We start from the raw sequence: 5,172 nt of genomic DNA, 5'->3' as shown, positions 1-5,172 counted from the left end.
GTGCCACCCTGTCCTATTAGGTCCTTATGAGTCACAATCAACTCAGGCTAGTGAGGATTGTTTGCCAAGTGTTGAAAATATCACCACACAGCTCCTGGCTTCCTGGAGCTGACACTCATGGGAGAGCTGGTATCACACCCACTTCTGATCATCTGCATGGTGATGATCAAAGCGGGCAGATGGAAAGAACTCTGAGGACTTCAGACAGAACCAACCGATAGAGCCAAGGAGAAGCTTCCTGCAGGAGTTGGCATTCAAGGCTGAAATTGAAGAAAAAGAAGGAGGTAGCCAGAGGGAATGGATGCTGGCAGACCTGCCCCTGCTGCTTTTAATGTAGTCACTAAGGGTTCACCCCTGCCCCTTTCTCCAGGCTCACAGTAACTCTGGGAACTACCTCGTCTGGAATGTAAGGTTTCACCACCATCTACCCCACCCAGAGGGAGCAAGTTCCATGGGTGACTGATAAGAGACCTTACCCTTCACGTGTAGGTGGGACCTTACTTGGGCAGCCACACTACAGAGCTCCCTGCAGGATTAGGCAGAGGTGAGGCTCCCGCTAACCCCCCAGCTTTGTCCCCTATCCTGTCCTCCTTCCCTCATTCTCCTACAGGCTTCTCCTAGGAACACGTCTGCCAAAAGCCACTTGAACAAGAGTCCCTGTGTCAAACTGGCTCTATGAAATCTGCCCTGAGACATCAGTTGACTGAATGTTCCAAAAGAAAGAACTACCTCCATAAAGCCCCTTGGACATAAGGGAGATTGGGGGTCTTCTGGGAAAGCTGCTAGCCACAATTCAGGGTGGCTGGGTCATAGAGGCCAGTGCAGGGTGCTGCACCATGGAACTGCCAACCTGCTTGCAAGACCCTGCATGTCTACCTCGGCCCCTTAATGACCCAGGCTTTGGAAGACACCTGTTGTCTGCTCTCTCCATACTACCTTGGGTTTTGGAGCCACAAGCAAGCCCAACCTGGGAGAGGGAGATGGAGAAAAGGCATCCAGAGGCAGCCCAAAGAAGCCAGGCTGACATTCATGTGCCAAGTGCTTCATTGACCCTGTGGATGATTCCTCAGCTGTGTGCCCTGGGGGTGCAGCCCCTCACCAGCACTGGAGTCTTTCCCAGGTTTGCCACTTGGTTCAAGACATCCCACTCAGCCGCCTACCTCTCCTCAGGAAGAATGGCTTCCATCTGGTGGAGGGAGGTGCACACCAGTTAGAGGCTGAGTGAAGCAGTCCAGACCATAGGCTCTGGACTCAGGTTGTATCAGCTAGCTATCGCCACAATAACGCTATATAACAAACAGCCTCAAAAATCACTGTGGCTTCCAGCAATAAGCATTTACTTAGCCAATGATGGGAGCGGCTCTACTGATTTTGAGCACGGCTTGTTCATGGCTATGTTTAGAAACAAGGATGACAAGATTACATCTCATGGACTTTGGAGAGACCAGTCCCTGGAAAAGCGTATCATGCTGGGTAAAGTGGAGGATCCGTGATAAAGGGGAAGGCCCTTGGCTCTATGGAATGGCACGCTGGCTTCAACCACGAGCTCAAACATAACAGCAGGGAGGGTGATGCAGGACCAGGCAGTGCTTCCTTCTGCTGTCAGCAGGCCTACTATGCATCAGCACCAACCGAATGGCACCTAACCACATGTATTTGTGGGTCCGCTGAGCATTCGGCTGAGGTTTTGCGAGTTGTCATCGAGTTAGCTCCAATGCACAGCAGCCTTGTGTGTAACAGAGCAAGACATGGTCCTGTCCCGTGCCATTCACACGGGCACTGGGATGGCTGAGTCTTGTGCGAGGCTCTTGGGTCACTCCACCTCATGAGGATTCCTCTCGCTTTTGTTGACCGGCTACCAAACAGCTTCTTCTTCCCTGTCCTCGTGATGTGAGCATCTGCTCGGTAAGGTTGGTTATTTTAACACCAAAGAAGTCCTACTGCCACAAGGGGGCCCTCCTGTGACAGAACCACCTCTGGGATCGCAGAGTGAAGAAGACAAGGGGGTCTGATGTTGGAGGGAATTGTTGGGTTGCCTAATTGAATGACCAGAAGCCCACAGACTCTGTAAGCGGGTAACTCTTCTTATCGAGTGAGTCAGCGTGGGTTGCTTTTCTAGGACGTGTGGTCTGAAGCTTCCCCTCAGATGCAGACCCTCCCCACCTCCAACCACGAAAGGCTTCTGTGATGCCTTCACATCGAACTCTTAGGTAAGAGCATATCTTGAGATGAAGCATTCCGCAGTCTTTTCAGTTTCGCATCTGTGTTTCTCTTCCTGAGACTCGAGCCTATTCGGTCATGTATATTTGAAGTGAGAGTGTGAGCTCACGTTTAGAAATCACTTTGTCCTGAGCAGTCTGTCTGTCCACCTTGCATCTACCTACCTCTCCTCCCACCTGTGCAGATGAGGAAGGAGACATGGGAGGAACATGTGCCCAGGGGATGGATGCCCAGGGCTTCAAAAAGTTTGTAGGAAAATTTGATGATCTTTTCATTCCCATTTTCCCCCCCACAGACTTTTTGGATCCCCTCATTGGGAGTAGGGTTTAGAATGATGCTACTCTTCTTATACATTTTCGTATACCTATATTTTCAAATGGGCTGGTACCTTGTTAACCAAAAATGAATGAATAAGTAAATAGATAAAATGTAGTTACTTGTATCAATTTTCTTCACAAACCAAACTGCTGATAAAACAACGAAACAAGAACAACAGAACAGAGCTCTCCTGTCCTGTTACCATCTAGTTGATTCAACCCAGGCAACCCTCTGTGTTACAGAGAAAAAATGAGCTCCCCAGCGTGTCCCTGACTGTGATCTTTATGGAAGCAGATCACCAGGCCTTTCTTCAGCTGTGCCACTGGGTGGATCTGAACAACCAACGTTTTGGTAGAAAGTAAACATTCATTGCTGTCTTGTCGATTTCAACTCATAGCAACCCTATTGGATGGAGTAAAACTGCCTCATGGGGTTTCCAAAGCTGGCCTTCTTTACAGATGCACCATGTCACATCCTTGTCCTGCAGTGGCTGGTGGGCTCTCACAAGGGACCTTTCAGTTAGCAGCTGGCCATGCGACCACAGAACATCAGGGCTCCTCTTCGGTTAGGAGCAGAGTCAAGCCACATGCATCATCCAAGAACCCTGGCTGCCAGGTACTGGGTGCCCCCTGCGTTCCAAATGAGTCTCTGTTAAAGGAAGCGGCAGGTGGCCTTCCAGTTCTTCTCCGTCCCCTCTACCCCCACTGGGGACAGAGTTTACCTCCTCAAAAGCCTTTCGGCTTCATTATTGCAAGACCCCAAGCCACACCTGTGAATCGCAGGTCAGAACTGTAGTTCCTGTCCCCATTTGGTAGATGGGGAAAGGAGTCTGCTTGCCCAGTGTCTCTGAGCCCCAGCCTGCCTACTGGGTTAGGATAGTCGGGGAGCTTTGTGAGGGAGGATGTGTCTTCCCAGCCTAGGACCTGGTGCATCCACGCTGCCTTCTGCTGGAACCCCGCTGGAGTTCAGCCTGGTCGCTAAGACTGCCTAATGAGAAGACCCTTCTAATGATCAGAGGGCCTTTTATGAATAGCAATCAGTGTTGAGGACATTTTTTTAAAAGTTCCTAATATTAATTTTACAGAAATAAAGCCTAATTGAATTCCTCCTGGCTCTCCCCATTAACTTAGCGTTATGGACTTTTAACGGATGTTTTAATTAGACATTCCTATTAATGGGAATATGGCTCAATTTTCAAATGAGGGCCTAAGCTGCCAATAGTCCCATTTAGACTCTTAATTAAGGTGAGAAAATATTAGCCAATTACACCGGGCTGTTGCCTGGACTCTTTGTAAGATGGTAAGGTCACAGCAGACCAGAACCATAAGAGTCTGAGGGTCCAAGAAGGGTGAGGGCAGAGTGGGAGGGAGCTGGGGGGGCAGAAGGCAAGTCAGGCTCCCCAGGCATCCTGGAACCTGCATCCATCAGTTTTTCCCTACTGGACATGGAGACTATGAGCATATGAAAGCTGATTGCAATCATTTGTCTAGACTGAAGACGTACGTATTTTCATTTCTTTCTGACCCCAAGATTGAAGGTTCCCAGAGACAGGAAGTGGCCTGGCCTGGCAACTAGCACCATCACCCTGACCATGTCTGTTGCAGCCCCAGAGAGCACGCAGGCTCACCACTCTCTGGAGGACTGTCAGAGAGTCTGTGGCCATCTGTATGTGCCACCCCCCCCACCACCCCCCACCGTCGCCATTGTCATCTCCTGTTGAGGAATCCGAGGGCGCTGCCCTTGCCAAAGGAGCAGACCCTAAAAGCCAGCTTCTCCTCTAGACTGGGTAAGGACCCAAGTTCCTGTCCACCCCTCCGTGAGGAGTCAGAAGCAGGGAGAGGAGCAGATTTGTGGCAGTTTTGTGTCCCCGAAGATGTCCTTCTTTTCTCCCCATCCTCCCAGGACCCACAGCTCCAGAGCTCAAGAGCCCCACCCTCAATCCTACCTCCAGAGCAGGAGTGAGCCGGTGTCATGCATGCTCACTACAAAGCACGCTCACGGCAAAGCCTCCACAGCCACGAGGAGGAGACTGTGTGTGACCCCTGCCCACGCCTTTTACCCCGGACACGCCTTCCCATGGCTTAGTTTACTCATCATAGCACCTGGTATGAAGTGATTCACTCATCATAGCGCCTGGTATGAAGTGATTCACTCATCATAGCACCTGGTATGAAGTGACTCCTTGATGCTAAGGTGGCACGTCTCTGCTTCGGGCACAGACCACTGCAGGTACGTTTTCGTTCCACCATCGACTGGCTGGGGGCCGTGAACAAGTGGGACACCTCCGTCTGCTTCTCTGTGAAATGGTAGTCATGACGATGCTGACCTACCTTTAGCAGGGCTTTTCTGAGGATGACATGAGTTGGTACGAAGCATCAAGAGTAGCGCCTGCTCAGAGTCAGGCCTCTGTGGAAGTCCTCCTTATTTTTATTACAGCAAAGTAAAAATGCATTTAATAAAATCTGCACAGGGGAGCATACCGTGAAAGTTCTTCCTACAACTCCTTAGCCTCAGCCCTCCTCCCCAGAGGCAACCTCTGCGAGGAGTTTCTGGATCCACTACCAGAAATGTGCATGCGTGTGTGTGGTCGAGATTACAGCTTCGAAAATCCTATGGGCCCGGTGTGCTCTGTCA

This window comes from Echinops telfairi, unplaced genomic scaffold, assembly GCF_000313985.2.
Source record: "Echinops telfairi isolate 266 unplaced genomic scaffold, ASM31398v2 ScPeMD7_2291;HRSCAF=2852, whole genome shotgun sequence".
Taxonomy (NCBI): domain Eukaryota; kingdom Metazoa; phylum Chordata; class Mammalia; order Afrosoricida; family Tenrecidae; genus Echinops; species Echinops telfairi.
This window is presented reverse-complemented; position numbering follows the sequence as displayed.